The following is a 7,024-nucleotide window of genomic DNA, read 5'->3' as shown; positions in this document are numbered from 1 at the left end:
ACGTTTTGGTAACTACTCCCTTATTAGATCTTTGTGCCTTCTTTAATAATAATGATAAATGTCTTTATTTTGAATTATTTTTGATATACATAATTACTGCAAAATAAGGAGGCGCAGTTCAGCACACGCAGGTGCTGCTCTTCCACTTAACCTCACCATCATCGCATCTCTTGCATCCAGGTCCATTTCGATCAGCTCAATTTCCATCTCTTCTCAGCTCGTTCATAATATTCTCCTATTCGTTGTTCCCACATTCCTTTTGCGTTCATCCTCTCCTTCAAGCATTCTTTTACCAGTGCGCTTATCGTCTCACTCCTTTCTTCTGACACTACCGCCCTGCGCCCCGATGCTATCCTTATCTTCTTCACTTTTGTTTCTTCATCTAATATACAATTTGGTATCCTTCCGTTGAGTCCCCAGTACCCATTTATAATACCTTCTTTGTATTCCTTCGAAGTGGTACTTTCTTGTTCTGAAATCGTTCTTGAAAGGCGTTTTCCACACCTCCACCAACCCATTTTTCTTTACTTCTCTTATTTGCGCATTTACCCCATTATTTCCTTGCATTTGGTAGCCTAAATGTTTAATTTCTCTTTCCTTCCTTCCCCGTTACCAAATCTCTTCATCTTCGATATTTCTACGTTTAACTCCATTCCTTTACTTTCCCAATACCTCGCCACTCTTCTCATAATTTCCTTCATTTGTTCTACCTCTGCCGGCGTATGCTGGAGATCATAATATCTTTCTTCATCCTAGTACGATCCTTGGTTCTGCCTTAATAGTCACGGGGGAAGATCATCAAAATCTACTAATTTGAATAAGCCAATCAGCTCACTTATCTTATATAACACTGGTTTTATACAGTCAGCGTATCACGGAAAGCATCTGCACGGCCTCTGGCGACGAAACACAGAACTATTTTAAATGAAGCTTTTAACACTCGGATGGCCTCTAGCAGTGAAAATAAACAACTAAAGTAATAACAAATCTACCATAGGTATAACTTACATCTTAAATAAACGGATTCACAAAGGAAAAAGGATTTGAGTAATGATCGAATTTATTTAAATGGAATATAAAATTGACCATGCGTTTTCTACATGCACGCCCTTAATTCGCTCTTTCCAAGAATAACTACCGTTTTCAATTTTTCAATTAGCGAATAACCATAACCAAAGCACCTATCGTTACAATTTCAGGAAAATGCCAGTGAAAGTAGGCGACGCCAGAGAGACGTGGGCAAAATTAACAATCGCGTGACAGCATAAGAAAGTTGTGTAGGGTTTCTATGGAACGTGATACCGTCGCGGTTACTAACTGGTCTCAAAATATTTTAAGTCGATCGTTGAAGCACTTGTCAAGAAATAAGCTTGTGGGGCGACAAAATATGTCTAATGTCGGGAATCATTCCTGTACATTTCCGGGGGTGGTTTCGGATTATGGCAAGCATTGACGTGAACATACGCGTCAGAAGTTCTTTGTGATCAAGGTATTCCTTGCAGATTTCTATGCGAGGGGAAATTTCATTTCCGAACTGTACGAGTGAAATCTTAAACGAGTAATTCAACGTTTTGTGACTCTCAAATTCAAAGAATACATTGCGAAAGGTATTATACGAACAATGGAAATACCTCCGACTAAAATAGCGTAATCAGTCGCCCGACTGCCGCTATTCGTAATTTTTAATGACATTTTTACTTATCGACCGGTTGCGTAATTTTGTGTAATCACGTTTTAATACTAAAATTAGAGCTGCATTCGTTTACGAGGTTTGGGATCTTTATCAATCTTTGAAAAGAACTCATTTTATCCTTCATGGTACTCTAACGAAAGGAATTAATTTCTACCAACCATAGCCCTCCTCCTCGATCTCTTATCGTGATCGGGTATATTCCCTTATACCTTAGGAACGGATTGTCGGGTACTCACAAAGGACGATTGAGACGTCTACAAGAAATATATCTATTGGTGATGTGAAAACAAAAGCTATTTCAATAAAAATAATGCGCTTTATCTGCACTAGACTTGTGGATAATTTATACTTGTTTTTTTGTATCTGTTATAACATCCGGAAACGATGAAAGGCAAATGGTCAAATTATTGTTCTTCTGGCATACCTTCAGAAGTAATGGGAGTTTTCTGGTTCTCATGGTAATAACTGTTTAATTTCGCAACTTTTCCCTAATTTGAGCATCGACGTATTTTTATATTATTATTTATTTCTTATTTATTTATTTATTTAATTATTTATTTTATTTATTTATTTTTATTTATTGTCCCGCTTTTGTTGTGGGACCTATGGACATAACGGTTTTTAGAGGTGTCGGAGATCCCCATGATAGACATCCTTATTTGGGACATAATTATCTAGAGGGAACTAAACATTTCCATTTTTATTCGATAGTAAATAAAGAAAAACCTCTAGCTGTGTAAATGGTCTGTAAACATAGATCAGTAATTATTATTTTAATTATGGTTGGAGAAGCGTTAGGCTACATAAACATATAATCACTAAATTAGCTATTTTCAATAATATCTCACTAATTGAATTGGTCGTTATCTGCAACGAGGTCGTCTCGAGCGAATGTGCGAGTTTCAGGTATAATACAAAAAAGGACAATATTACCTCGAAGGTGATTCGTGACATTAAGCTAGCCGTCGGGATAATAATTGTTAGAGGAAATTAACATCATTTAAAAAAAAATCAAAACTTGAACAGTACTGGGAAGATTTTCATCCCTGTATATGTACTAATGAATTAATGTGTCATTTGGTTTGAAATCGAGCATTGCCTTTTCTTGCAACAAATTATTCTGGCGCAATGCGTTTGTGTCATTTCTGCTAAATTGTTTTTGACGGATCTTTACATAATTATTTTCGTTAAAGGTGCGTTATAACTTAACGTAAAATACAACAAACAAGACTGTCGTAACACCTTGAGAAAATGTCTTATAAAGGAAAAGTGTCACAGGATACTTTAAATTACTGCTCTGTTGACAAGTATATGCACAGAAACCTAAATTACAGACAAGTACCCTTGAATTTCATAAACAAAGGTAAATAAATAAAATATCTCGACACCTGTTATGCATATTATAATAACATAAAGATAAGGTTAATAAAATGCATATGTGACTTTATTCGGCAAACACTAACAATGAGCCCATAAATCTGGAATAACTGGAACTGATTCGTAATTATCTTGAAAATCTTTAAATGAACTCTGGATATCCTAGTATCCTTGAATCTTACAGTGTCTCCGAGCAAAGGGGCTAGGAGAGTTCTAGCGCAACTTCCGGCCAAATTACATGTAATTTCCCATAAGGAATTCTAAGGTTCATTTGGGCTTTTTTGTATCAATTTGACCTTGTGCGCATGCGCGCCCCAGCCCATTGCGCAGTGTAATCTTGGATCCGCCATCTTGGATTGTTATCTTGGCTCCGCCATCTTGGAATCCTCAAGTTTCTTAGAATCCTCAAGTTCTTGGAATCCTCAACGCCTTAAGATGCAAGTTCCCGGTAAATTTTTTTTTTCACTACTAGCCTCTGATGACATGATTATTAACCTTTTTTCCACTTGTAAAGTAGGCTTTCTCGGCATTTGTTCAAAGTGGTTAATAATTTTTTATTATTAACTAGTAGTCAATAATGAGAACTGCACGCTGTCACTTTTAGAAAACACAACCCGAAATTTCGCTCAATGAACGTTTAGACAGGTTCTCTAAAACGAATAATTGCCACCATTCGCAATTTCCAGAGAAATTACATACCTAAAATTATCACATTTTGAAAAAATTCGAACGAAATTACTCTTTGAAAAATCTCAATGGCAGAACAAAATACGACCTGTTTGACTTGTACTTCCACGTACTTGATTGACATGTTAAATTAAGAAACAAACAATTCTGTCCAACCGTTAACTCTCTTATCAATATAATATGTTAATTTAGAGGACTTCAAGTGCTAGTAGTGAAAAAAATAGTATATATACCACGGTAGAGAAATCTATTATTGCCTTCGCACCTTACACCCCTCGGCGCAAGCGCCTCGAGATGTAATCTTGGTGCTCAGGCAATAATAGTGGACTTCTCTACCTTGATATATAATGCACTATTTAATGGGGCGGATTCGAACCGCCAACCATCGGTTTACAAGTCCTATAGCATAACCACTAGGCTAACTAGACTTGTATGATATAATGCTTCGATAGTTGTATTTATAACGAACCTCTAAATATTATTAAATCATAGATATACTATATTAAATGGTACGGAGGCGCCATCTATTGGCGTCGTAATGCATAAGAGGTATATTTTCAACCGGCTCCCTCTATTAGATTGATGCGACATATAGGTATAGGGTAGGAAATTGTAATTTCAGGAGACAGGTGCGAGGACCCTCATTCTAACCTATAATTCCATCTCGGAGGTAGGTTCCCTATAACCAGAACAGGAGTGGGCAGGGAAAAAACAACAAACAAAATGTAGGGTGTTTTTATTTACAGCGGAAATAGTGATTTGAAGTTTATTATTACAATTAAAGCGCTTACTCTACTTACATAAAATTTGCGTCGAAGAGGACCGACGACGGCAACGCCCCTATTTTTTTTGGATGACAGCATTGTTATTCATACCTAACTGTAAATTCTCCATTTGGTCGAGGCCGTTCTACAAATAGACTCTTAAAATGTATAATATGTCTTAGCGGAATATTTACCAGGATTTTAAGGTGGTTGAAGCTGCCGTTGAAGCTACGTGCGGTGCGATGTGGAGTCATGGTGTTTTTTATAGAAAGAAAATAACCGCGTTTGGACTGGATGCTGCAATCTTGCTATAATGCGATAGTGTGTAATTATAGCATCAGCTTTTGATGGTAGGGGCGGTAGGGGGACCGTATGAGCTATTTCATAGGAACGATAGCTACCTCCCCTATCGAATGGAGCTACCCCTTAGGCCTACCGACTACAGCGTAGCTCCAGGTTTATAGTTCGTGGGAATTTTCCATGGTTAGGGACCAAGACGTATGAACTACCCCGTAGTTTTATGTAGTATCCTGTTGGGTGGGTTTAAGACGTTAAAGTTATCCTCCTAATTTTATAAAGAGAAAAAAAAAATAGCAACACGCGCGGATTTCATTATTCACTTGGTATGGGAAGTTGCAATCTTGCGATAGTGTTTATTTATAGCGAATATTGCGATAAGGTACTTTTTATACCATTTCATTTCCATATTAATACCGGTACCTATGGGGGTTTTTATTGTGTATATATCTTTATGCGTAAAGTTCGAAAATCTCCCTTAAAAAGGCGCGAAATATGGTGATTGGAAATGTGTATATCTTTACGGAAGTACGTTCTGTATAAATTCGACGTTCCACAACATTTAAAACGGTGTACAATTATGGAGCATCCGCAATCTGATTTCAATAAATGCATGTGGGTATACAGACAGGCGCCTTCTTATATATACCTCGGGTAAGTGATCTTGTCTTCGCCCTTTTAGTTGCTTATAATTTACTTTTCTTAGGGATACGTGTCCTTGCGCGCATAATTTGCAGTTTTATGAAAAGCGTGACATTTTATTGTATATGGAACCCTTCTTTGCCGATTATTTTATATGGGCGTTTATAAGTAATAAGCCGACAGCAGAAAACATAGTCTACATCAGAGTTGGACCGTAAGTATCAAAATTATTTTGTAATAAAAAGCCTACATTGATATCTTTTTTAGCCGATATCAAACCCCAATGGAGGTTTGCCTTCATCTTCATCATGGTTAAACGGTCGCAAGCGCCGTAACTTTATTATTACCTATAATATCTTAGATTTATTGATGGGAAGTAGGTAGAGGATAATGCCGTTGCGATAAAGAAGACAACATTGTGAATATTATGTATTACACCAATTTTAGCTATATCTATATTAAGAAAAGGCTTATCATATAACCTTCATATCAATTACAACTATTAGGAAAGGTTTCGTATGCGACTACATCAATTTTTCTTGGATCAAAGTTTATGTGTCGATAATACCTGTGATAAGGCAAGCTTCTTAAATCAAATTGATACACTTGGGGCAGCACCTTCATAATACGTGTAAGCATACGATTTAAAACAGATGTGTTATTAATTCCTGCAATCAAAGGCTAGGATATGAATTTTTATTACTCTAGTTAGAATAGTGCTGTTATTTAAACTCTCACAAATTTTGATAATTTTTCTTGGATGTAAGTTTATATGGTGATAATACCCGTGCTAAGGCAGGCTTCTTAATCCCAAACAGGATATAGATGGGTGTTGGGTGGGAGGAGGTGTCTCAAGACTTGTTTTACGAGAGAAAGGAAGCTAACTTTATGTACTGATAATACCTTGATACGACACGCTTCTTAAGTCAAATTGATACACTCGAGCAGTACCTTCATTATACGTGTAAGCGTACGATTTAAGAGTTTTAAAATCTAATCATTACTACTTTCAGGAGGTACCGACAGCCATGCTATAACTGTATATAACTAACTGTACATTTTTTTTTATACTTATATTAATAAATACAATGTTATGAATAGACTACTTATTCTAATTCCATTTGAATGGGAATGTTAAAATGTCCCCAAGGCAGCGTATCGATCTGATTAGGCAGTGTATATCTCTTATCATCGTTATTGTATAAAGCAATTTTAGTTTGCTCTACGCTATACACTTTATGGTTTTTTGAAATTATGCTGCTTTGGGAAACGATTTTAACGTCCTGGTTCTTTAAACACTTTAAATAACCATTAAAACTTATTCTATTCTTTACAATATTAGTATTTACACCTTTTAATTTCTTAACATCACAATCCCTAGTCCTAAAGCTATACATGTTTGATGCCAAAGCCACCCACTCGGTTATCACTTTACCGCTCATTTCATCTTTCATTAAACCGATCACCTTAGCATTACATCTGGGAATGTTAAATTCATTGTTTTCAACAAAATCAGACGTGTCAAATCGCTCGATATTGTTTCGAATCAGATCATACACGTCAT

The 7,024-nt window shown here is 36.3% G+C and overlaps 2 long non-coding RNA genes across 3 annotated transcripts; one reads left to right on the top strand and one right to left on the bottom strand.

The window, feature by feature from the left end:
• Positions 1-4,477: 4,477 nt before the first annotated feature.
• LOC116181965 lies at positions 4,478-4,822 on the bottom strand. Its single transcript, XR_004147390.1, has 2 exons — positions 4,716-4,822; positions 4,478-4,666 (listed from the first exon to the last, which is right to left on the bottom strand). It is a non-coding gene; the product is annotated as an uncharacterized LOC116181965 (long non-coding RNA).
• On the top strand, positions 4,616-6,563 carry LOC116181964. 2 transcript variants are annotated; one of them, XR_004147389.1, is made up of 4 exons: positions 4,616-5,472; positions 5,525-5,674; positions 5,728-6,424; positions 6,474-6,563. It is a non-coding gene; the product is annotated as an uncharacterized LOC116181964 (long non-coding RNA). The 2 variants fall into 2 exon arrangements; XR_004147387.1 differs by having other exon boundaries at positions 5,728-6,512.
• The last annotated feature ends 461 nt before the right edge of the window (positions 6,564-7,024 follow it).

The sequence above is a fragment of the Photinus pyralis genome, unplaced genomic scaffold, assembly GCF_008802855.1.
Source record: "Photinus pyralis isolate 1611_PpyrPB1 unplaced genomic scaffold, Ppyr1.3 Ppyr1.4_unclustered_Scaffold3103, whole genome shotgun sequence".
Classification (NCBI taxonomy): Eukaryota; Metazoa; Arthropoda; class Insecta; order Coleoptera; family Lampyridae; genus Photinus; species Photinus pyralis.
The sequence above is the reverse complement of the archived record's forward strand: the minus strand, read 5'-3'. Positions and strand labels throughout refer to the sequence as shown.